Genomic DNA, 27,410 nt, shown 5'->3' with positions numbered 1-27,410 from the left:
CTTTGATAACTATGCAGTCTCAGCGACATTGCTTAATTGCTACTGGGATATCAAAAACCACTTACTTGAAATTAGACAGTTTCCCTTACGTGTGTAATAAGAGAATAAGAGAATAATTAAAGAAAAATGGGAAGGAAGTGTTCACTTAAAGCCAGCTCAACAAACTTTGGGCACCTTTGCACAGATTACCGTGGAATTTCTCTGTGGTGGGAGTTAAGTTAGAATATGTCTCTTTACCCCGCAGTCTTTCTTCGAGCGGGGGGGCGCTGGATGTTGGAATAGTATAATTTACTATTCCAACTCCAGTCAGTGCGGACACTAGGGAAGGTGTTGGATTTCAAATCCAACACCTCCCCCCCTGCCCAAGTCGTTGTTCCGTTGTTTACCGGCTAAGTTTGCTCCAGTCTTGAATTTGCATTTTCTCCTAAAAACAATATGTGGTGTAAAAGCCACCATTTGTATCACTTTTTTGTCTCTATTTATCCATATTTATGTTTTGCTAATATTCTATGTAATTAAGGAGAAGTCTATTCTTGTTCCACTGCACGATGAGAGATCCTTTCAGGAGCAGCACAAAATGAAGAGTAGCGTCTGCCAGCCAAACGCACTTCAATTAAACATTGTTGATCACTGGAGTAAACTATTCCATTTTTGTTGCAGATAAGAGGCTTAATATTCTCGTTGCGTGACGCAAGGCCTTATCACCTTGAAACCAAAGTCAGCAGAGGAAGATTTTCTTTTTCAGATATACCAGTCCAGCCTTCAAGAAGGAAGTTCTACATTTTACCATGGCTACTAGTGGCTTATCTGCTTCTGCTCTGAAGCGCAAGTCTATGCAATGATTGACTTCCTACCGTCACTCAAGCGCCAGCATGTTACAGGGGAGTCTTGTCCAGTGCAACCAACTAGTGATGAGGCTAGTAAACCTCAGCAAGAGTCTCCAAAGGACAGTACACCTTTACAAAGACTTCAACGTGTGCCAGAGAAAGAAACCGTCAAAATCCCTGACTGCTGGAACACTAAACAGTGGAATTACTTTCAAGAGGAATATCAATGGTCGTATCTTAAGGCAGGCGAGATTGGATGTTCTTCCTGCAAACAGGCTCAATCAACAGGTCTTTCAGTGCACAATAACACCCAGGGCATGCGCATAAGTAAAGAGTGGGCAGATGGCGAGGTTGGTCCTTCTGTTGAAGGAAAAGATTTCAGGCAGAAACAGCTCAGGAAGAAGATTAAGAAGCATAAGGTGAGCGCTGGTCACTTGGCAGCTGAAGACATTCTTACAGCTCAGCAGGAAAATACTGTGATGGTGACAGTACACAAATGTAATGCAAAACATATGGAGAGCACATGCAGGGTTTTTGAAACTACCTACTACTTGACAAAAAAAAGATCGCCCTTTCACTGACCACCCTGATCTAATTCGCCTTCAGGCAAAGAAAGGCTGTGCAATGGGACGTGTTTTGCACAGCAATGTGACTTCAACTGAAATAATAAAACACATTGCACGGTAAATGCAACGATTGGTCTGTTATATCAGACAACACAAACTAAAGATCACAGTATTAATTGATGAAAAGACTTCTATTAGCAATGCTTCTACCTTAATCATCTACCTCAGCGGCATTTTTGGAAATGAAAGTTCCCCAGTGACCATCTATTTCGGCCTGCTGGAGCTGGCAGAAACATATGCCCTTGGTGTAAAGACAGATCTTCTAAGCTACTTCGAAAAAGTTGGACTCACAAAAAGTCTGCTACATGATATCTTGATTGCAGCATGTTCAGATGGAGCAGCAGTAATGTTTGGTAAAAAGGGAGGAGTAGTAGCATTGCTGAAATCAGAATTTCCAAATCTTGTACTGACATGGCACTGTTTGGCTCACAGACTAGAACTTGCTGTGGCAGACACAGTTGATGAGGTTGCCAGGGTCAATCACTTCAAGATTTTCATAGACTCATTGTATGCCACATACAGCATGTCACCAAAAAACCAGAGAGAGTTTAATCTGGCCGCTGAGGTTCCGTGACGATCGTAAGTGGTGTTTTCGACTCGCACGAATATGGTCGAGTCTGGTATCTACGAACCGCAAATGACGAGTTTAGTGGGTGTACGCGTTTTCGCTGTGCTAGCCTAAACCGTTCGTCTGTTTCGTGGGTTCTTCTATCTGTACCCACGGGTTCCATCTTAGATACGGCATCCATTTTGTCTCTTGCCCTCAAGTAGCCAGCGAACGGACGTTGTCCGCTTCGCGACCCTCGGATTCCCAAGACTTTTGCGGAAGACACGTTTCCTTTGAAAGTGTCTTTATGATGAGGGAGATGGCACTGTAAGGCAGATGGCCCCGCTCGAGGCTCATCTTGCCGTGCCGGTCTATTGTCTTAGTTGTGCATCTCATTAGGCACGTCCCTTTGATGCCTGCAGCTCGTGTTTCCCGATACCACCCCCTTTTTCACCCTTTCCGATCTCCCCACTGTTTCTGCCTTCCTCTGCACCTGTTTCTGTTCCTTCTTCGATCTATTTACTGCTGATTGGAATGTACTAATGGTGGGAAGATGGGTTTTTACAGTTGGGAACCACCGAATGTTTCTGTACTTATGTTCCGGGCCCTGAATACATGAAAGCGACCCCTTATGGTCTTTACAATCGGAACCAAGTTGTAAACCTTTGTGTACCATGTTAATCAATGAGAGAAACTTGTATAAAAGGAGCGACCCACAGTAGCAATTCGAATCAGGCTCCGTGAACCTACATGTGATGTACTTCTCGTGACTTCTGTGTTCCCTGCAGTAATAAACCTCTAATCTTTGACGCCGAAGGAAGTGTCCCGTGTCTCTGTCATTTGTACGCCGGAACAGGTTACCCACGAAGGTTTCAGGTGTTGTCCCCTGGCACCGCTGGGTCTTGGAAAAACCCAGTCCTTCAGTTGGCGCCCAGCGTGGGGCTGCATCAGTGGTACCGGTCCAAGCCCGACGATCGTGAGGAACTTCGTGTGAAATCTCCGAGGGAAGGTGCACCCCGCTTCATCGATCCTGTTGTCGAAACAAGTGGCCCGACGACTTTTCCCGCGAAGATTCCCGCCTCCTGACGGCTGCGACGGACTGCTGCCCTGACTGTAGACCTGTTTTGGCGCCTGGCGTAGACCTTGGTACAGCGAGACGATTGACGGGCCTTCCTGGTGACGCCATCGATCTTTGAGTTAAGTATTTGTGGGTCGCACCCATAGTCCTTAGTTGTGGGTGCTTAGTTGTTGCATGGTTCCATTGCATTTGTGGTTCTTAGTACTTGGTTCTTTGTTGTGATATTTGACGTCTGCAGTCGCCAAAAACCGAGGGTTTTTGCTCTTTGCAGGGACTTTGTAAATCCTATAACCCTTGAAGTTTGTGAAACTCGGCCGGTGTGCAAGATGCCTGGCCGTAGTACTTTGTTCAGTTGTTTTAGAAAGTGTGGTGCGGATTCCCGACTGGAGGACTCGTGTCCGATACCTCCGGTTGGAACTCCAACTTACGAGTTATATAGCAAACATGGATTAGGTCCAATTACGTTCAATGAGTGCTGGGTTCGATATACTAAGAAGGATGGTGTAGTTAGTTGGCCACCTCATGGTAGTTTTGAGACCCCGATCTTAGATAATCTTGAAGCTAAATTGTTCCAAAGAAAAGCAAGGCCGGCCATGTTTGATTCCTTTCGGTTATGGCGCAAAGAAGCCAAACAGAGAGAAATCAAACAGGTAAAACGCAATAGGAGAGAAGGAATTGTTACAACGGTAAAGAACGCAGAGCAGTTCCAGCGAGATAAGGAGGAAAAGGAGAAGGAAGTTTTCGATAGATTGCAGCGTATGTCTATAGATAAATGTTATCCCGCTTTACCGACGGGTACAGATAAGAAAGAGGAATCAGTTGAGGACCCTTTACTGTCCTATCTTCTGAAGTCACCACCTCCGTACGCACAGGGTACCGCAGCTCCTGTGGTTCCCCCTGTACCTGCTCCTGTTCCCCAACCTGTTCCTCAACCTGTACCCGCTCTTCCGACTGTTCCTGCTCCCTTGCCTACTTCTGTTCCTACTGCTCCTCCGCTTGTACTTCCTCATACTCCTGCTGCTGCTGCTCCTGTTCTACTTACTCCCGCTGTTCCTTCTGTTTCTGACACTTCGTTTGTTAATCCCTTATGTTATTCTTCCCCGTCTGTTCGACGTCGTACTCCCTCTGTTGCTGCTAACATCTTCAATTCACTTGGACCTATACTTGAGTCCGCTGGTTCGGACGGTCCTCAAAGAAGTAGTCAGCTTCCCGGTAGTAGGGAACGTGACACATTGTATACTATGGCGCTGAATTGGATGAAATACCCCATTAGAAATCCTCCTCGTGTGGTGTTAGATACGTTCTGTCAATTCAATATGCCGACACAAAGGTTTGTTTTCGAACAAATGTGTCAGTCATTACGTGATCTAATATCGGCTGATGCATCCGATGAGGTATTAGGTGCTTTGACTGATCTACAGCTTCAGTTTTCGAGCGGAATGTTAGTAGGCACCAATGTTCGACGTGCTGTCGAGCAGTTGCTGTCTTTTCGTCCCTCTATAATGCCTTGAGCATTGTTTGTTGAAGACATTGAGGGACCGCTAGGAGCGCCTGGTCAGTATCCCATGCGTGAAGTTCCACCAGTGTGGATGCCAGGTAACCCTGGTGCTGCTCCACCGATCCTGCCACACTTTCAGAGAGTGTGGATACATCTTCCATGGAAGAGATCGGAAGTTTTGCAGGTGAAGCAATCTTTGCCTGACCCTCGCAAAAACCCTGCAGGGTACTATAAGGAATGATCGCAGCTTGTGGATGCTACGATAATCAACCTTGCCGATATTGACATGTTGTTCGGTAATGTCGTACCGCAACCGGTATGGGCGAAGATTCGTCAAGAAAATCATGTAAACGAATTAGGGGGCGACTGGCCTGCCCTTATTGCGGCAGATACGCGACAAATTGGTGGAGCTAAACCTGAACAGCTCATTACCGATCTCCCTCAGAGAATCATTACCCTAATGAAAACGCTTATGCCAGCTATGAAGGTGAATTGGGATAAGTTGTCCGCTTGCAAACAGAAGAAGGACGAGAGTGTCTCTGATTTCTTTATGAGATTTGAAGAGGCATTCATTGATCATAGTGGTCAGGATATGGGTACCGAGGGAGGTCAGAGGTTGTTCGTGGACAAATTTGTCTCTAACTTGTTGCCGGACTTAAGCAACAAATTAAGGAATTCTGAGAGTGCGTGGGCTGTTTCTACGTCTGCTCAAATATTGGCTATGGCACAGTATTATGAGAATAGGGAGAAAGAGGAGAATGATCGTGCTGATAAAAAAAGAGATCAAATCTAAAGTGTTGTTGCAACAAGCGTATCCTCCGCGTTCGAATCAGAATGAGTCGCAACAGCGTAATCGATCACAGTCGCAGTCGAATAGGTCGCAATCACGAAATGACTCCTCTTCGCAGAGATCTTCGTTGGGGTACAATCAGTGTGCCTATTGTAGGGGTGAGGGTCATTTGAAATTCGATTGCCCAGTTTTACGTGATCGAAATAGCGGTAGTTCATCTAGAGGAGGTCGTAGTGGTCCGCAGCAGGCATCACGTGGTAGAGGTCGTGGTGTTCAAACCAATCGTTCAGATAATTCGTCAGATTCAAACAATAGTTTCGATCAACGTGGATCATCGCAAGGAAGATCTGCGCAGTACAACGTAGACGATTATTACGTCGATCAGGGCACTGACGACGGTAATTACTAGGACAGCCATAGACAAGGAGAGGGAGTAGTATCAGTTCCGGTTGATCAGAGAGGGCCTTACGTCGCAGTTGCCACCTCGGACGTCGTTGAGCCTTTTCTGTTGGACACTGGTGCAGCGAAAAGTTCCATCATGCATTCGAAACTCCCTGGCGCACCTTTGTCCGGCTTAACAAATGTTTCCGTTGGATTCTCTGGCGCCCCTGATAGCAATCCAGTTTCGTGCCCTTTGCCTCTTACAATTGGGCCTCGTGAGCTGCAAGCTCCGCTGATTTTGACCACTGGTTGTGGTGAAAATCTCTTGGGCCTGGATTTGCTTAAACGTCTGTATGCGAATTTGTATTGTTCTCCTGCGGGAGTAAAGCTTACTTTGGGTGAGAGAGTTCTCTCCAATGTACTTGTCTCTCGATAAGCTTCCACCGGAATTGAGTTCTCTTCCTGCATCTTTGTGGGCGACAGGTCCCAATGACGTGGGCCTGCTTGATATCTCCCCTATGTTGTTCACTTGAAATCTAATGTGCGATTGCCACGTATTCCCCAGTATCGTATCTCCCTTGATGGTGAACGAGCATTGTTAGCGATCATCTATGATTTGATTGAGAAAGATGTCATTGAGGAGACTTGGGGAAACGTGTGCAACAGTCCTGTACTGCCCATTTTGAAATGAACTGATCCATCGAAGCCACCTGTTTATCGTTTTGTTATCGATTTACGGGAGGTGAATAAAATTGTGATTCCTCAGTTCCCTGTGGTGCCTGACATTACGGCTCTACTGACTCTGATTCCAGCTTCTGCATCTTGGTTTTCAGTGATCGACCTGAAAAATGCGTTCTTCAGCATTCCGATTGCTGAAGAGAGTAGAGACCTTTTCGGTTTCTCTCTTGGTGGCCGCAGCTTTAGATTTAAACGTGCTCCTCAGGGCTACTGTGAGAGTCCATCGATATACAGTCAAGCCTTGAAAGGTCAACTTGATGCATTTGTGTTGCCGGCTGGTGCAGCCTTGATCCAATACGTCGACGACCTATTGGTGGCTGCAGACAGACACTCAGGACATTTGCAAAACTGCTACAGTGTCGTTGTTGCAACATCTCTGTGACTTACATCACAAGGTGTCACCCTCAAAATTACAATATTGTTGTCAAGAAGTAACCTATTTAGGTCACTTATTGTCAAAGGAGGGAAGAAGGTTGACCCCAGAGAGAATTGCAGCGATTGCGCGAATGACTGTGCCAACGACTCAGAGAGATGTGCGTGCCTTTTTAGGTATCACGTCATACTGCAGGCAATGGATTCCAAATTTTTCATTGCTAGCAAAACCATTGGTGGCTCTGACGTGCAAGGATGTTCCAACTCCTTTGCCATGGGCGGAAGAATGTCAGAAAAGATTTTCTGAATTGCGTGACGCGTTGTGTTCGGCTCCTGTGTTAGGTACCCCTGACTACAGTAAGCCGTTCACATTATACGTTCGCGAGAGGGAAGGTTGGGCGTTGAGTGTTTTGACGCAACCTTTTGGCGGTAAGCAGCGTCCATGTGCTTATTTTTCCTCGACCTTGGACCCGGTAGCTAGAGCATTGCCGAGTTGTTTGAGAGCAACAGCGGCAGCTGCGGTGTCCATCCGACAATCTGCAGGATTGGTCATGGATAATATGCTTACGGTGATGGTTCCGCATGCAGTTGACACTCTTTTGAATCGTACGAAAACCCAACACTTGACGAGTGCAAGGTTGTCTGGGTACGAGTTGACGCTTTTGGCAAGTCACATTCAGATAAAACGTTGTAATGTCCTGAACCCAGCGACTTTGTTGCCAATTAGTATGGAATCAGATGAAGTAGCACCTCATGACTGCTACTTACGGACAGAAGAGGAAACAAAAGGTTGCGTGGACCTCAAAAACACTCCTTTGGAAGATCCCGATGGGACTTTGTATGTGGATGGTTCATGTTTTAAATTGCCGAATGGTGATGTGACGACTGCGAATGCTGTGGTAACTTTGAATACTGTTGTGGAAACTGCGAGATTGAATCAGAATTCTGCCCAGGCTGCAGAGCTTATTGCTTTGACTAGAGCGTGTGTGTTGTCGAAATGGAAACGGGTGAATGTGTTTACCGACAGCCAATACGCTTTTGGCGTCGCGCATAGTTTTAGACGGTTGTGGAGAGAGAGAGGTTTTATGACGTCGCATGGCACTAAGATTCAGCATGGACAGCTTGTGAATGATCTTTTGGATGCACTTACATTGCCTAAGCAGGTGGCGATTGTCAAATGTAGTGCGCACCGTAAAGTGACGGATGATGTTGGTCGTGGTAATGCGTTTGCGGATGAGACTGCTAAGGAGACTGCCCGGAACTTTAGCACTAGAATGTATGTGACGAGTTCGGTTAGGTGGCCTACAGAGACTGGTATGTGTGAGGATACTATCGAGAGTGTGAAAGCGATACAGAATGAGGCCACTGAGACTGAAAAGACGAAGTGGAAAGAGAGTACGGGAAAGTTGGATGCGAATGGTTGCTGGATTGATTTGTCAGAGCATAAGAGATGGATGTTGCCGGATGCATATGTGCTAGCTGTCGTGACGATGGCACACGGTTTAGCACATATTAGTGCGAAAGGTATCTGCAAGTTGTTGTCCCCTGTGTGGAAGAATGATGGTCTCACTAAATGTGCTGAGAGATTGGTTAAGAATTGCATGATATGTATGATGTACAATCCTGGTAAGGGAACCCCTACACCTCCTGGCCATTTTGCTCCACCTTCATGTCCCTTTGAGGTGATTCAGCTTGACTTCATCCATATGGAGCGATGCAATAACCTTAAATACGTTTTAGTTGTGGTTTGCGCATTCTCCCGATGGATTGAAGCCTACCCTCTCAAAGATAACACAGCTCTGTCCACTGCGAAAATCCTACTGAAGGAATACTTTCCTCGGTATGGAATGCCACGGATTGTATGGTCTGATAACGGAAGTGAGTTTGTGGGAAGTGTGATGAAGAGTGTCTGTAAGGGCCTTGGAATTACTCAAAAATTCCATAGCGCCAATCATCCCCAGTCAGCAGGTTTGGTTGAAGGGTATAATGGCACCCTTAAATTAAAATTAGCGAAGATTCAGGCTACGACTGGTCTTTCGTGGCCTGACGCTTTGCCTCTAGCTCTGTTGTCAACAAGGGCGACTGTACACTCCGAGTAGGGCTCAGCCCCTACGAAATAGTGTTCGGCCGTCCTGCGAATGTTTGGGGGGTCCCTAGACCGAGTGTGTTCTCTGATCTTGAGTACCCAATGTTGATCGATTATCGTCATGATCTGACTGCTAAACTGAGGTTAATTCACCAACAGGTCTTTGAAGCACTGCCGACGCAGACGGAGGGTCCAGGCCACCAGCTCCAGCCCGGAGACTGGGTGGTGACTCGTAATTTTGGAAGAAAACGCAATCTTGAACCCCGCTTTACTGGACCCTACCAAGTCCTCCTTGCCACGAGAACTGCTGTTCGTTTGGAAGGTCGAAAAAACTGGGTGCATGCCACCCACACCAAAAAGGTACCTATACCTTTATCAGCGGACTCGTGGGTGAGGAAGGGCATTGCCTCGTCTGAAACAGAAACATTGCAGACCCTCGTACCTTTTAGCGACGCTCAGCCTGTCGGAGAATCCTCAGTGCAACAGAACGACATTGTTGAACATTTGTCACCGCAAAACTCAAGATCCGAACAATTGACTGATCAACAGAACTGTGTTCCCTCATCGGATCCATTGTTTGATGAACAGACACGTCCTGGGAGAAGCCGATACTTTTTGCGGTTCAATACCAAAGACTGATAAAAAGCTTGCTTTGTCCCTCGACTTCTACGTTACCCCATTGCCACGATCAGTCTAAAACACTCGCATAACTGTGATTTTGTAAATATTGAGTTTTTTTCCCACATATGTGTTTTTGCTTCCACAGCTAACAGACTTTGTATATACTTGTGAATTAGAATACCTTGCATCCGGGTGAACCGTAGGGCCGCGCGCGTACTTCCTTCTGGTTAGTAGGTCTTGACACTAGGTCGGAGACCGTCGGTTCCTGGGAACTCCTGGGGATTAACTACTGCTACACAGAACGAAGTGCGTCAAGAAATGTTGCGGACGGTTTTAGAGGATGGCGTTTTCAAAGCTGGTGGATTTGGAAAAAGCTCAGGCACAAAGATTCAAACTGCAACAAATTGCTCATACCAAATGCTTCATGTTTCAGGTGTTCCTTTTGTTTCTAACTGTTTCCTTGTTATTGGCGGGTGGGGTGTATTATATGATACAGTACTTCCTACCTTCTATCATACCTACCCCCACTTCGGAACCTAAAACTACCTCCACTGTGTCCCCTCATTCCTTTCACATCCTACCCCAACACGAGCAGGTTAGACGTGCGGAATTCAGGAATAATTCCTTCATTCAGCTCCTTCATCAGCATCAGTTAGTGGTGAACACTACCAATTGTTGGGTGTGTGGGTTAATGCCACATACAACGGATAAGGGAATTCCGTACCTGGTCCTTCCTTATAGTTCCCAGGGTTCAGCTCGAGCATTGCAAACAATGTTTCGAAGTGCACTAGATTCCTACCCCAATCGAGAGCCACGTCCTCCGCACTTTGGTCCCGGTCCGTACCACAAGCCTTTGGCTATAGCGATCGCTGATTTAGATAGGGATATCTATGAGCCGTCGCTCATCCCAGAGGAAGAGGTGCGAGCCTATAGGGATCTGAGTGAGGTTGAGTATAGTGCGCTCGTGGGTGAAAGACAGCTTAAAAGCTCGTCCGCAATATGGATCGTACCCCACCTTGGTAATTTCTGTCTAAAAGTTCGTGGCCGAAGCCCGAGAGCTCATCTTGGAGAGAGTGCTTGCTCCGAGACGTATGTCTTACCGATGCTCTCTTCTCCTGTGTTTCTGACTGCCAAGGGTACGTACTTCGTTTGTAATGATCGTGCGTATACGTGGTTGCCCTCTGACTTTGCGGGCACATGGTATATTGCAAATTTGTTGCCTCCGACGTTTACCATTGATGCAGATTACCACAAGACTAGAAATGTGAGGGGCGTGATTAGCGAAGAGGACACTGCCGGTCAAGAGGCAGGAGACTTTTTCAAGGGTTTCTTTCCGTTTTGGGGACCTATGGTCAATAGTAGGAACCTGAGACAGTTGACCCGAGTGGTGGAATCGACGGCTAATATCACTGCCAGTGCCCTTGGCAACATTACGGCAGAACTTCAAGCGGATAGGCTTATGACGCTACAAAACCGTATGGTTTTAGACGTTGTTTTAGCAGATCGAGGTGGAGTATGTAAAGTGATCCATTCGAGCTGCTGTATTTTCATTCCAGATAACGCTCCGACTGTCCATCAAGCCATCTCAAAGTTGCACAAGATCTCCGAGTCCATACACGTGGACGTAGGGGATTGGACGCTACTTGGGTGGTTTTGGGGCCTGATGTCGACTTGGGGTTGGAAGATTCTGATGATTATCGGAGTTGTTGTAGCATTCCTGTTCACGTGTTGCCTTTGTGTGCAGTGTGGTCCTGCCTTATGTGGCCTCTGTGCTACAACGTGTATGAGACAGCCGCCTGTTACCAAAGGAACTCTGATGGATAGAGTTATGTTGCAGCAACGTCTAGATGGTCTGATGAATATCGAATATGATTCCGACTAGTGCTTGCCTACATGAGGGCAAAAGGAGCGTCTGAGGTTCCGTGACGATCGTAAGTGGTGTTTTCGACTCGCACGAATATGGTCGAGTCTGGTATCTACGAACCACAAATGACGAGTTTAGTGGGTGTACACGTTTTCGCTGTGCTAGCCTAAACCGTTCGTCTGTTTCGTGGGTTCTTCTATCTGTACCCACGGGTACCATCTTAGATACCGCATCCATTTTGTCTCTCAAGTAGCCAGCGAACGGACGCTGTCCGCTTTGCGACCCTGGGATTCTCAAGACTCTTGCGGAAGACACGTTTCCTTTGAAAGTGTCTTTATGATGAGGGAGATGGCACTGTAAGGCAGATGGCCCCGCTCGAGGCTCATCTTGCCCTGCCGGTCTATTGTCTTAGTTGTGCATCTCATTAGGCACGTCCCTTTGATGCCTGCAGCTCGTGTTTCCCGATACCACCCCCTTTTTCACCCTTTCCGATCTCCCCACTGTTTCTGCCTTCCTCTGCACCTGTTTCTGTTCCTTCTTCGATCTGTTTACTGCTGATTGGAATGTACTAATGGTGGGAAGATGGGTTTTTACAGTTGGGAACCACCGAATGTTTCTGTACTTATGTTCCAGGTCCTGTATACATGAAAGCGACCCCTTATGGTCTTTACAATGGGAACCAAGTTGTAAACCTTTGTGTACCATGTTAATCTATGAGAGAAAATTGTATAAAAGGAGCGATCCACAGTAGCAAATTGAATCAGATCCCGCGAACTTACATGCTGTGTACTTCACGTGACTTCTGTGTTCCCTGCAGTAAATAAACCTCGAATCTTTGACGCCGAAGGAAGTGTCCCGTGTCTCTGTCATTTGTACGCCCGAACAGGTTACCCACGAAGGTGTCAGGTGTTGTCCCCTGGCACCGCTGGGTCTTAGAAAAACCCAGTCCTTCACCGCCAGCAAGCTATGTGTACAGCTTCAGAAGATAGGGAAAATGCTTGATACTAGATTGGTAGCATCCAGTTACAGATCTGTGAAAGCTCTTTGGAACTGACTTCCTGCTTTGTGCAAACATTTTGAGAATGCTTCTAAAGACCCATCCAGACCCATAAGAGACCGGAGTAAGTATGAAGGTATCTTGAAGAAGCTTACATCCTATTCTTTTATCAGAGATTTGGGGGTAATGTGTGATGCACTTCAAGAGCTCAAAGACTTGTCACTCTCCTTACAGAGGCGGGACATTACAATTGTTACTGCCCACAGACTTTTGGTTAATCAAGTATATATATTTAAAGCAATAAAGGACTCACCAGGGGAGTGTGCTTCTGCGGCTCAGAGAGCAGTTGACAAGGGCAAATTCAAGAATGTTCCTCTTTTCCATGGTAGAAGTAACTCTGTTACCCTTAATCCAAATCAGTTTTTACCAAAGTCTGTCTGTAAATATCAATAAACCATGTGCCCCGGATTCTGAGAAAGAACTTATAGCCAGCTTCAGTGTGCCAGATGCAGGCAACTTGCATTCTGGTGATGAATGCATTCTTTGTAGTGAAACAGATTCAGAAACTGTGTTCAGAGTTTCATCTGCCAGCAAGAGATACTACCCAAGCTTTTAGACTTTTCAAAGATTTTGGTGGAAAGAAAACCCCTGAAGCATTTAAAAAGTTTGCATGGAAACCCTGCCAGCAAGTAAAGCGGATTGAGAGAGAGGTTTCAGCGCAATGAACTGTATTGCTAGTCCAACAAGAGCCTCTCTTGTAGAGACCATTTCTTCATGCTTATGGGCAAAACTCAATGGTCCTCCATTTGAAACATTTGACGCAAAGCTGTATGTAAAGAGTTGGCTGGCAAAGGTCTGCTGAAAAAAATTGTTGTGAGAAACCCCAGCAAAATACACACAGGGAATATCTTCAAGGGTTTTGGGAAATCCTGCAATAGAATTCTAAGTAATGTAAAGAATTTTTACATTTTTTTTTTTAAAGAGTTTGGTATTTTATGGCTTATACTTAATAAATATACTTTTTTGCCTATTTTATTATCCTTTGCTGGATGCGACTTCATGATTTTCTTAAGCACACAATGCTAATTATCTTGATTTAGACCACGCCCCTACTCAGATAGGCCACACCCCTTTAAGAAATTTGCCATGCCCCTTTTAGAGCACCACCAGTCTTTTTTTGCCTCCCTAAGCCCTGCCTTTACCATCTTCTATAGGTCAGACTACACCAGGCTGATGATTTTATTTCATGTCCATTGTGTTCAAGAATTACAAGAATGGTATTCTAGGCAGTTTATATGAAATGTGTTGCAATAAATCATTTGTTTCTCAAAGATCCATGTGCTTTACCCTGCTCTCTGCAACTGCATTACACATACATTATTGACTACAAGCTCAACGATAAACCCTGACGTGATCACACGTACACTACTTTTGTAGTGAGAGCGTTATTATCACCAATAACAATATGTCAAGGGAGAGTGTTTCCTTTAAGTCTTTTCTTTGTATTGTGCTATTCGGTCTGTCGCAATATAATGTACTGTACTCAAGATTTTGAACTATTTGGATACTTTGAACGTTCTCCCTTCCATAAAATCATAGAAACTTCTATTTGAATGTGATCATGTAATATCTGTTTTAATTATGTTATAGCCCCAACATTCTTCAAAAACGTGTTATATTTATTTCAAATTATATTGTAGCCCCATCAAATCTCCATAAACTTACACGCCTTAGGCATGTATTGTTAACACACACACTGCATGCCAAAACCGTCATTAGTACACAGTGCTGTAAGAGCTCTTTAAGTCTTATCTAGCGCTCTAGTTGTTTGTGTTTGCTGCCTTAAAATCACTTCCCAGTTGAGTCTCACCGACTTCCTGGTTCAACACGGTGCTGGAGTGAGGAGTTAAAGGGCGTACTCGCCATAGGTAAGAAACCTGGATACTAGTTTGAGTGTATGAGTACTGGCCTCCACTTATAGAGATTGTGTGAGGGTGTTAAATACCTACCTGTGACATTGTGCTATGCTCCTAATTTCAGCTTTTCTACGGAGGATGGTGCTGCGGTACTTGTTTCTTGCCAAAATGAGGCATACTGACGTGTACCTTTGAGGATTATAATTGCGGCTCACAAAGCCAGACTCAATGACCGAATCAAAACAACATTACTTATATTGAGGGGTAGGAATAGGGTGTTGTTTCCGTTTCTCTGAAATAGTTATTGACTCCTAGCTTGTTTTTTTAAAAAAAAACTGAGTATTGATGATAACATACTTCTCGAGGTTATTATTATACAGATTTACTGTAAGACTGAAGGAAGAGAACACATCGGAGTGCCGGTTAGGACCCGCTGCGTCGGAATTATCACCAGCTGAAAGGTGTTATGTTTCTCAGAGGGGCATAGACTTACCAGGGTACCCTTTTGTGTGTTCTAAGTCCAAAGACTTACCATACTCTACCCGAGGTTTGCGTACTGTAGGATATTGTGAGTAGTAGAGGAGCAGAAATAGTGCTGCACCCCTGGTCTCACCCACGCCACTGGACAACTGCCACCGAGCCACTGCCTGCACAGTGACCTGACGGCACTGCACGCCACACTGCTCCGCTTCACACCGTAGCCTCGACGACCGACGTCCCACACTGCCTCAATCGGCCAGATCAAAAGGTACGGTTTAGAAGTTTATTGTCACCGACACCATTCTGCATAGACGCTGTTGCCCGTAACTGTTGGATTTGGTTGTGTTTCGCACCACAGTAGCACTGGACATGGCTCCCGACTTCAAGGGACTACATTTTTAGGGTTATTCTGGAAAAGTACATATTTTAATAATTGTACTTTTGATTTTTATCATTTTGGTCTTATTTTACACAGATAAATATTGGATATTTTTCTAAACTGGTGCAGTGTCACTTTATAGAGTTTTCACTGCCTCCGGGATAAGCCTGACAGCTCGTGCCAAGCTGCCAAGGGGTGAGAGCAGGGGTTATTTTAGAAGTGTAACTCCTTTATCCTGACTAGGAAGATGGGTCCCTACTTGGACAGGGTAACAACCTGTCCACTAAAGACACCCATTTCTACAATATTGTATAGACTTTGTGGGCTTACAGCCCACCCATTGCTTCTCCTTTATTTGTTTTTGTGTCCTTTAAAAATCCTTGCTTCCATGTGGTTGTTTGCAATTATTTGTCCCTCCTTTTTGTTATTTGTTCCCTCCCTTGGAGCATCCAGCCCCAGTACTTGTAGGCTTTCACTTTTTCCTATTCTAGTTCGGTGAGTGGTAGTGAGGAAATTCATGGAGAAAGAGGACATGAGGTAAGGGTGCCAAAAAAGACTGTTGCATTGTGTGCCACAAGTGCTAGCGCCAGCCCTGGCTGGGAGTGTTATCTCCCCGTTAAGTTCAGGTCTGGTTGTGCCCCTGTACACAAGTATGGGCATGTCGTGCCCCATCAAGGGTTACATTTACATGCACTGCAATCCAGCCTCTCAGGGGGCCCCTTGATATTGACAGCTCGGTTTTTGCCCTGATGGCCTGGAATAATTCTTGAACAGATTCTTTAAAATACTTTTATTTCATTTCTTTTTAATGTGATTGATGTCAGAGTCTTACTATTTCCAGAGAAATGTGTTTGTTCCATGCAACAACCATAAAAAAGTTTATTTTAGATCAAAACAGGTCCTCACATATGGGAAATCGGATGATGTCATAGATTATTCGCTGTTAAATTAGTGGGCTGCAGCTGTTCCAAAAGTGAACACACACATCACCATCGCTGAATATTGTATGTAAACACTTTCGGAATGTAGACCATAGTGCCTGTGCACCGTTAGTAGACTTGCTAGAGAGGGTATGGCAGAGCGGAAAGTGAATCAAATTCAAAGCTAGTCTGAACAGGGGCCCCAAAAATAGTTTTGGCACAGGGCCCCAAAATCCTTAACATGTCCCTGTCTCCACATGGTCGGTCAGACATCATTGCTCTGAAATAAAATAGGCAACATCCCTAGTTCTATTTTTTTTAAACATAAGTCCGACATATGTCCTAAACTGCCACTGCTTCAGGCAAGCGTCTTAACGCACCACTAAAGCATTCTCAATGAGGTGTTCGTTCAGCGCCCTGTCTGTGGACTTTCACCTCTGTCTTTGGATCCATAACTGGCTGGTTGGCATTTATCCCATTATAATGCTGCTTGAACGTTTGTTTATTACTTCCAGGGAAGAATTGTTCCTCATGTACCAGCTCTGAGCTAGAGAGAGTTCGAAAAATCTGATAACCCTTTCTCCCTTACAGACTCTCAAATGTTTACATGGGTACAAATTCTGCCACACAAACACATACTAGTGCGTGTGTGCACACACACACACACACACACACACACCTCTCTATCAGTAGCAGCCTTGAAACTGCTACAGGAGTTAGAGATTCAAAGCATCCTACACACATTATTGCACTTATCAGGATTCCACTTTTAAGATTGATTTGTGCTGAAAAAGCATAGTTAAAATTAAAATTTATGGCACTTTTTGGCTTTGTTTGCATCAGAATGCTAACTCTTCATAGCTACCTGGGTGTGTAGGATGTTGGATGTCTGTAAAATCAAAGCCGAGAGGATGTGGTTTTATAGTCAGAACTGCTGGCTTTGTAACTGGGTCGTCCAGTTGGAATCCTTGCCGTGGCGCAACATGCTGGATCTTGGACTAAATATTTTAATGTATCCATGCGTAATGTAATTTGACCCTGTGCAATGTAACTGGTGCTCATTTACAGTGTTACTGTGCCCAGGAGCACAATGCAAAACTGAAAATACAATATTTTCAAAGTCATTATTGACACTCATTTTTCCCAATACATCAAGGTGGTGTCTTTACCAATGCAGTCTTAGCATTGGCAAAGGAAGGATTTATATTTTGAATACACATTTTTTTAAAAGGTTCAGTGTGGCAGTATGGAGTATCCCATGAGCCCTCCTTGTTCGTTTCCGGATGCCATTCATCAGCTGCACATGTTGTATGAACCCTTTTGATGCAGTAGAATCAGTTATTTTTCCCGGTGCTTTTTTGCCATGGCAGTCCGTCTGTAATATCCAGGGCTCGGCTCCATGAAAATGATGCATCCATACCTAAACAGTCCAAAAACCACAATTAAGACCTCTGGAGCTGAGAATCAAAGGCAGTGCACGTTTCCCAGAGTGCCCGTCAGTGGGTCCTAAGAAGGAACGGCACAGGTGTTGAAATATTAACTCTGTGCTTACAGGAGAGTGGGTGTGTTATGCATGGGGGGATATTGAAGTGAAGGAGCTGCAAGGAAGTACATGTAAGATCAATTTAACAAACTTGAAAGAATGGAAAGCTAATGTGGCCATGCCAGAAATCATTTTTTTTTACTTGGAGATCATGGCTATCTTACCAACTATCATGTCTTCAAACTAGTAACTTGCAGTTTGTGGCGTATTTTAAAGCTACTATAAAATCCACATTGTTTAAGACTGGACAAGATGAGAACAAAAAAAAAAACAATGAATTTCAAGAATCCATTCTATTTTCTAAATTAGAGAAATTAAAAAAAGATCTGGCTAAATTTTCTACTGAGAAGGTCTACCCTTACACCAGCGACACTTATGTGGCACCATCATTTAATCGCAATGGACGCCGAGGAGGCTCAACATATGCTACCTTGAGCTCCGACTAAATTTCAAGTGATTCTGATACATCTCAGAATAGCAATGGCTCTACCCCAAATAGGGGACGTGCTAACGGAAGAGGACGAAAAGGACACTCTTTCAATTTCAACCAAAACCGATTCCAACTGTTTTGACAGCCGGGCCCATGGTTGTATGGTCCTAATTTTCCCCCTCAAATGGGTCCTTCTTTCTTTCCTCAACAAATGCAACAAGGCCCAGGAGTCCCTCATTTTTTAGGGTTTGGCCCAAGGATGAACAGAGGCAGGAGAAGGCAAGGGCAGGGGCCACAGGTCCACCGGACAACACCGGTACAACAAGCAACAATGGACCTGAGGAACGGCAAGAAGATACCTCAGGAGAATGCAGGAATGAGCAGCGGGACAAACCAGCCAGCCTCGTGATCAACCTCAGCTCCTACTCTCGGCTGATGAGGAGAGTCTTCTAAACCGAGGGCTAGGTTTTGTAGCCACCAATAATGGAGACCATTTCACAGCACAAGTGGAACTAGCCAAGTTCTTTAGGAAGATTAGGCTGTACTACTTCTTTGCACTACCGAAACAGATCAGTCAAACGTGAACACTGGTTTAAAAAAAACATCTACTTTTAATCCGACGACCATTGGTCTACCAGCACGGGTTCAGACCTTCGAAGAGGCAGTTGAGAATGACATTGACATATTATTTAAGACCAAATCACCTAGCTCCTATGTGAACTTACCGAAAAAAGAAAAACTAGCTCTGCGCTCTTTAACATCTAATGAACCTATCACAATAAAGCCCGCTGACAAAGGCAGTGCGATTGTCATTTTGGACACTGAATCTTATCGAACAGAATGTCTAAGGCAGCTCCATGATCGCAAATCATATCTTCCATTAAAAGAAGACCCTACAGAAAAACTCCAAACTAAGATCTGTCAGACAGTGGAAGAAGCTACAGCAGATGGATGGATCACTCCTCAGGAAGGCAAATACCAATGTACTACTCATCCGTCGATTCCATACTTTTACTGTCTCCCGAAGGTCCATAAACAACAAAGACCACCACCTGGGAGACCCATAATTTCCGGAATTGGTTCAGTGTTAGAACCATTATCCACCATTATCCACTTTTGTGGATCATTTTTTGAATCCAATAGTGAGAGAAATGCCTACTTATGTTAAAGAGACTAAAGATATCCTGCGGATCCTTCCGGAGATTCATTTTGATATTACAACTGACCTCCTCGTCTCATTCAATGTAGAATCACTATCTACATCGATTCCCCAGACAGAGACTCTTGAGGTCATCAACACTCTTCTACAGGATAGAGATTTGCAATCTGTAACACCAGTTCCATTTATCATGAACCTATCTGAGCTAGCAATGATGGAGAACTATTTTAAATTCGAAGACACTACATACCTTCAAACATCTGGTACCAGCATTGGTAGTGTTTTTGCTCCCAGCTTAGCGAACCTCTACGTTCATGTATTTGAACAGACCAAGGTCCTTAACCGTGACAACCCTTACTATGTATCGCTCAGAGTCTGGAAGCGATACATAGATGACATCTTTGTGGTATGGCGGGGTTCACAATCTGATCTCATGAGCTTTCACCAGAGGTTGAACTCATGCAACATCTATCTTAAATTCACGGTGGAATTCAGTAAAACCCATTTACCTTTCCTTTACCTTACCATCTTGGCTAGTGCTGAAGGTCTAGCTTCAGAATTGGACAGGAAGCGCATGTCAAGGAATGCACTCCTGAGCTATGAGAGCTGTCCCCCCAGAGCACTCAGAAATAACTTGCCCTTTGGCCGGTTCCTCAGGCTCAAAAGGAACTGTTCCACTAAAGAGGCGTTTGAGACTCATTCGGCCAAACTGTCGGAACAACTGCGGGAGAAGAATTACCCAAATAAAATCATACGTCAATCAAACAAAAGGGCCTCCAACAACAACCTTGAAGCCCTTTTAGACATAACAGTACCTAAAGAGCAGTCAGACAGGATAACCTTCGTGAACACTTTCCACACTAAGTCTAACCAGGTCCAAAAGATCGTGAAAAAACACGGGGTTATTCTAAACACTAGTGGTGATAAACTACCCTTACCACTTTTTGCTTTTAAAAGAGGCCAGAATATAAAAGATCAGTTGGTACACACCAGACCTAAATACAGAACCAGTAGACAGGTTGGGACCCTAAGGGATCTCCCGTCTGTAGAAGGACATCACCCTTGCGGAAATTGTTCCGTCTGTCCACAAACAACCAAGTCCACCACAGTTGATATTGGGACAGGCCGACCGTGGCAGCAGCGCAAATTCACAAATTGCAACAGTGAGAATACCATCTATCTCATTACTTATCATTGCCTAAAAAGGTATGTAGGCATGACGACAAGGAAAATAAGAACCCGCATATGTGAACACAAGAGCACAGTACGGTGTCGGAAGCAAGCGACGCGTTTAACACCCCATTTTCTAGAGGTGGGACATGGTCCTAATGACTTCACATGGACTGTGTTGGAACAGCCCACTATTCCAGAGCATTGCCCCAATGTGAGCACATTTTTGCTTAAAAAAAGAACAGAAATGGGTTTATAAGCTCAACAGCGACAAAGAGGGTTTAAATGAACCAATACCCTGGATGTCGCTGTAATAGAACAATGTGCACATACTGACCGAAACATTAACTTCAATATACAAAGTGTTATTTCTTAATTTCATTATAAAGCTGTATGTATTCATGCTTTTGTATATGGGCCGTCCTTGTATGTGGACATAGCACTAGGAAAGTGAAATTTATCATCCGCTAATAATAACATTAATTCTGAAATTTTAATGTGTGCCTCATTTAAAACATTCAAAATCGCCCGCATCTGCCAGTGCCTGCAGTAGTGGATTACTCACATGCAATTACAGTTAATTCTTAACATCTAAACTGTGAGCGCGATAACATACTTCCAAGTACCACTTGAACTCGCACGCATCTGCCACTGCCTGTAGTAGTGGATTACTCACATGCAATTACAGTTAATTCCTGACATCTAAACTGTGAGCGTGATAACATACTTCCAAGTACCACTTGAACTACATATTCCAGCATCCCCTGCGCGACCACGTGAGCGCACAGATGGACGAACAAACGAATAGTCTTCTAAACTGTGGGCGCGATAACAGACTTCCAAGCACCACTTTAACTACATATACATATTCCAGCATTCCCTGCGCGACCACGTGAGTGCATGGATGGACGGACGAACAAACAAATAATCCGCTTTACATCCACTCGGTGCCACCCCAGTTAGCGCAGAGGAACGCCAGGAGACACCGACGGATAGGTCAGCGGGAACAACGGTTCTTGGTTTCTGTTTACCGGATACACCGAGTGATAGTTTTTGATCCTTCTAAGACCCATTGTCACAGCAATGATACGATCGGTGTAACGGTAGTCTTCATTCTGCTTCACATCACCGCAGAGGCTTAACTAAATTTGGTTAATCTGAATGCTAGTGGGGTAGTCAGAAAGAATGGTTCTTTCCACTGATGACAATTACCCGTTTAGATACTGATTATTAAGTTTTCAATTTATTTAGCATCACGCGGATCTTCAACAATACGATCCGCATTAAAAGTGCTTTAGTTGCAGTAATATTTGTGTGAAATACTGCTTGAGCCACTTTTCGTTTCTATGCCTGAGCCTTGGTCTGTTTTAAAAAGCAGAATTAGCAAGGTGTAACTTACCAGGCAGACAGTGGTGGGACTCTATCTGTCTATAAGAAATGACTAATTCATATATATCAAGACACTACATGCGATCCTAGTGCCTTTGGAATTCGATTCCGAATACCTTTCAGTAAGGTTGATTTTCACTTCTACATGGGATAAACAGTTGAATGCTTACGTATATATATGTATATTTTTTTTAAAACAGAGCGGTGCTCCTCATTACCTGAGCTGCAGCCAGGTGAGGTGAGACGCGATCCCCACATGAACTGGGTGAGTGACAACATGTTGATATATACATATATTGACATGATTAAAAGCTGATTAACGAATATTCGCTTAAGAAATACAATTACTGAAGAGTGTATTTTTCAAAAAATGTGCGTCTCTTTTCACTTTCTTCTCTCTTGACGTGACGATTTTTTAGATTGTGGCAGAGTTTCAGAACCTGAAAAACAGGTGATATGATTCCATTTCATCTTTATATTTTTCACTAATTCAACAGCAGTAGCAACACCTAGGCCCTGATGAATGCATTGGTACTTTCCATCTATGCAGAAACATGTTCACCACTATTTGCTGAACAGATATTTTGGTAAATCTGTTTAATCACCATTGTTTTTACGTTTGGGGAGCTGAGAGAAATCATTAAAAAATTCTCACTTCTACTCAGTCTTACCCAATTTTACTCTATCACTAATCACATATTTGCACTGCTTTTTTCAGTTGTCCTATCACACTGACATCACCCACTAGATATTAACAATAGGGTCTCCGGCCCTCACAGTCCTTCTACACTCTAGTGACTGTGATTGCACTTGCTCCTGGGTAAGGAGAACCCATATGATGTTAAAGTGGCGGAACAGATCGACAACTGATGGGAAAATTCTCACCTATCCTTGGGTCTGTGTTTCCCAGTAGAGTAATCACGTGCACTGTGTCACATTGAATCACGTGGTGTTGCCGAATGATCTAATTCACAATGCTTGTTTTTTGTCACGCCAAGGTCTGTTTGTGATTAGAGTTCCCCTTCTTTTGACTCCTAGATACTTCTTTTGTAATTCATGTCTTTGTTAGGGGCGCGTGTCTAGTAGTGAGTCTTTAAACTAGCCCTTGGACCCTCTTCTATGTAGTGTGTTTTATAGTATTTTATTTGCCCTTAAGATAAGGCAGCAGGTAACGTCCAGGCATGTCATTCACTCCCTTGCCCATCACTATGATTCTGATCTCAGGGGAGCTTTTACGGAGTCTCATGCTAAACATACTCAGATCATGCAAGTAATATTTCTTAAACATTTTCTCTTCATTGCAAGTGAAAAAAACAACATGATCGCTAGGCCGAGGACTCCAATCCAAGCAGCAGGAACATATGGGTAAGTGACTAAGAAGGTACGCATTTGTTTTTGAGTGATGGGTGAAGGGGCAGAGCTGAAGTCTGCCTTAACTAACCTTTGAACAAGCAGCTTGCAGAGCCTCATCAGTGGTCTACAGCATATACATACAGCAGCAATTTTGGGAGCACCTACTTAAAGCCAGGATGAGCTGGAATTATTTTTTAACCACTTATCACAAAATTATTCTTTTATCCAAATGTATTTTATTTAAAACATGAAGATTTTCTTGAAACTACAAAGTTAGAAACTTGCTGTACATCATACAGCTGCAAACGTGCAGCCATGTACTATCAATTAACATGCAGCATTGAATTGTGTATCTTAAGTTAAGCAAACATTTGACATGGATGGTTTCCTGCTGCCAAAAGATGGTAGTGTGTTCAAGTGAAAGGCTGAAACAGAAACAGGTGGCGAGAGAGAGAAAATCTACAAAAACAAGGAAATATGATTCCTCCTATTTGGACATTGGTTTCACCTGCATTGTTGTTAGTCGAGAAAGCAGACGAGTCTGTGGTTTGTGGTGTGATCTTAGCTAACGACAGTTTGAACTCATCCAAACTAAGTCATCATTGAAATGAAACATGGGTCTCTAGCGGGAAAAAGCAGGGATTTTTTTGCCAGGAAGTTGCAAGAGATTACTCAGCAGAAAGAAGCGTTGAAACAGGTCGTAAATACTCCTGCAAATGCATTCAAAGAATCATACCAAGTAGCATTGCCAAAAACAAAAGGCCCTTTATAGATGACGGAAAAGTGATACTCCCGGTATTCCTCGACGTGACCAGGACAATGCTTGGTGAAAAAGGAGCAGAGAAGTTCAAAAGTAAACCCCTCTCAGACACAACAGTATCTGTGAGATGTCAGAAGATATCAAGGGACGGCTCATAGCCCGGTTGAAGTCAAGTTTGTTTGCTTTGCAGCTGCATGAAGCATCTGATGTGTCAAAGGATGCCCATGTAATTGATTATGTTCGATACTGCTATGAAACGCTATTATTGAAAGATTTTGTATTTTGCAAGACAATCAAGGGGTGAGCAACAGGATCGGATTTGTTTGCCATTATCAATGACTTCCTGAGTATCCATGGGTTAAAATGGGAAAACTGTTCCAATCTGCACAGCTTGTGCTCCTTTAATGTGTGGTGCTGGGGCTGGCCTAAAAGCTAATGTATTGAAAGTGGATCCACATATTCTGTGGACCCACTGTATGATATACCGGGACGCCCTTCCTGTTAAAACACGGACGGCGAACTTGATTGGACTTTCTGCGTATTGTACATAATGTAAATAATAACAATATTAATGTTTTGATTTAATGTAATAAAATACGGCCGGGGTTACTACGACCCATAATCCAATCAGTTGCGGTGTTTGCATTGTTTGCCTTGGGGATAAGGGGGCTACAAGCCTCCGCAGGAGCTGGGAGGGTCCCCATTTCCTGAGGGTATTTGTCTTGTTAATGGGAGGGGGTCTTGGGCAGTACCAGAGCATATAGTTGAAGTTGGCCTGTTTGAGCAGTTTCCATGTTTAGTAGATGCTCCTGAGGAGACTGAATATGAACTTCCAAGTGTTGCTGAGATAATAAAAATAAAAAATAAATTACCCAGCATCTCTCAGGGACAGTTTGTTCACAACGGTCACTTCCATGACTGGGTCTTTCAACCATTTCTGGCAGAGGTGGCAAGTCATCTCCCGTTTCGTCTACATGAATAAAGGATTGATCTCCAAAGTGACTGCACACTGCAGACGCATTTCAGCAAAGTTTCACTGGGAGAGTTTTGGCTGATAATGTCTACAGAACATTCAGCTTTGATAGAAACTGCAATCAAAACTCTTGCCTTTCAGCTCATCCTATTTCTGTGAGATCGGGAACTCAGCACTTGCGGTATTAAAGACTAAGTACCAGACAAGACTGGACGTATAGCACAATGTGAGGATGGCAGAAGCAAAAATCCATCCACGGGTTGACCATCTGTGGCGAAAAACAGGCACACCCGTCAAATTAATGTTGGTGGAGTTATCAATCTATGCCTTGTATGAAACAAAGCATCCTAGTAAAACACTCTATCTTGCGAAATTGTGTTTTGAGCTGTACAATAAGCCTCTGTCATTTAACCACACCCACTCACAATCCTGCAGTTTACTAAACACTCTTATTGTGTTGAACATTATTTGCTGGTTGTGGCCCGGGATATGCGGGTGGTGGTCGATTACGTAATGTACCAGATTCCATAAATTTCTGTCAGGTGGTGGGGGCGTTACGGTGGGCGTGTGATGACGGCCGGGAGCCGTCATGACCATGCCCGTGCTCAGAATGTCTCGCACAGGCGTGGAATTCTGGCCGCGGCCAGGGGGTTAAAAATGGTAACCTGTAAATGGCTACTGTTGGGTGCAGGTCTTACCTTTTTTTGAAAAGTTCACTCCCATGGAGTATTGCGGCGGGAGCATGCAGCAGCGCGCATGCAGTCTCTTCTTATAGTAATGACCTGGGAGTGCAGCCGATGAGCGCTTGTTATTGTTGTTGGCAGCTCTTCCTGTCTTCTCCCTCTGATTTCTCCCATTGGTCACTTCTTTCTTTGCCTCTCTGACTCTGTCCACTTTCCATGACTGTGCAATGCAAAGCAGCAGACGCGAGACCTGTTACAGGTAAAGTGTGTTTTCATCTGCTGCGACTCCTGCTGTTCCTAAGATTCTGCCCGTGCCCCCTGGCAGCGCCATTTGATCCCTCAGACACCTTGTTTTAATTTACGTTCCTTCCTACGAGCAGCATGCACTAGGAGGTCACGCGTGTCAAGACTAAAAATACAAACTTTCCTTTTCACAACAAGGTGGTCCTGGAATCCGCTGGAATTTTCTTTTTGGGGAAGAAGTTCTCCATTTGCCTTCTCCGGATGGTGCACCCCTTGCCGGAATGTTTCCCTGCTTTTCGTGCGGCTATAAATCCTTGTTTATTATGGTAATGCTTCCTGGTCCCCAATGCAAGCAAAGCCTAGTTTTTATCTTGAGCACGCATAGGAAAAACAGACAAGAATGCAGTAACGGTTTCACTTTCCTTATCTTTTAAACCAAATTATGTGATATAACAATGTGAAAGTCACCAATCATCAGAGTTCAGAAATACATCATTACACCAACATTACTTACAAGATTCTTTCCCGTTGGGGTGAGGTTAGTGCGCACCTATGAATCTGTAGTCGTAAGTGTGTTTTATCTCTGTACTCCCGAGAGTGTGGCTTAATGGCTAGGGCTGCTGACCCTGGAGCTGGGGACTTAGGTTCGAGTTTCTGCATTTAGCTTGACCATCCTGTGATTCTGGGCAAATGACTTCATCTCCCGTGCTGTATTCTTTTTTTATTATGAATGTGTCATCTTTATTGTAACTAGTGCTCATGAAAAGCGCTCCGAAACCTTTGGGTCGAGTCCGGTCTATAAAAAACTACAAACAAAAAAAAATAGCTGTCACTTCACTGTCTTCATGAGTACTTGCACACACTGACCTTCAGAATGCACACTCTTGAAGACCTGCTGTCACGGACTGGGCAAAGGGATCCGGAACAAGCATAAGGGGTCGGAAGTTGATTGGAAGGTAAGTTTACGAAAGACAGGGGGCGGTATGCTGCAAAGATAAGGAACACTGCGGGACGGCGCTGGGGGATACTGTAACAAGTTTGGGCACCACTTAGGCCAGGGCACTAGCACAAGTTTGGGTTTTATAGCTACCCCCACACTGAAAAGGTACGCACAACCAATTTTAGGGCAGCCACGAAGAGAGGATTGCTCCAGGACACACCTGAGCATGATGGGAGACGAGGGACTGTTTCTCAACGGTGCGCTGGAGCTAGCAGCAAATGAAGAGGCTGGACCGAGCGGAGTGATCCCAGGACTGAAGTACAGCGGCGGCCAGGATTCTCAGCAGCTTTGGGCCAGCTTTGCAGCAACAGCAAAGGCAAAGAATTGGGAATGGTGCGAGCTAGCAATGGCTCAAATGCAATCACCTGCCCCCGAAGATGGTGGACAATGCAAGGACGTGGAAGAGTGGCAAGGGGACGGTTTTCCTATTAATGGCCATTCTTATGCAGCGACACAAGGGGAAAAGCGTGGTACGGAAAAGAAGGCGAGGTGTGGGCGGTTCTGTCGCAGGAGAAAAAAAGGCAAGGATGCCTACAGAGGATGTAACAAAGGCAATAATGGGGGAGGACTCACAGGCAGTAGCAGTA

At 44.5% G+C, this 27,410-nt stretch overlaps 2 pseudogenes; both read left to right on the top strand.

Annotated features, from left to right (window-relative positions):
- The first annotated feature begins 838 nt into the window (after positions 1–838).
- Positions 839–2,027, top strand: LOC147709910 (E3 SUMO-protein ligase KIAA1586-like; annotated as a pseudogene).
- Positions 2,028–4,394: 2,367 nt separating this feature from the next.
- On the top strand, positions 4,395–13,363 carry LOC147709909 (E3 SUMO-protein ligase KIAA1586-like; annotated as a pseudogene).
- The last annotated feature ends 14,047 nt before the right edge of the window (positions 13,364–27,410 follow it).

This window comes from Lissotriton vulgaris, chromosome 6 (genome assembly GCF_964263255.1).
Source record: "Lissotriton vulgaris chromosome 6, aLisVul1.2, whole genome shotgun sequence".
Lineage (NCBI taxonomy): Eukaryota > Metazoa > Chordata > Amphibia > Caudata > Salamandridae > Lissotriton > Lissotriton vulgaris.
This window is presented reverse-complemented; position numbering and strand designations above follow the sequence as displayed.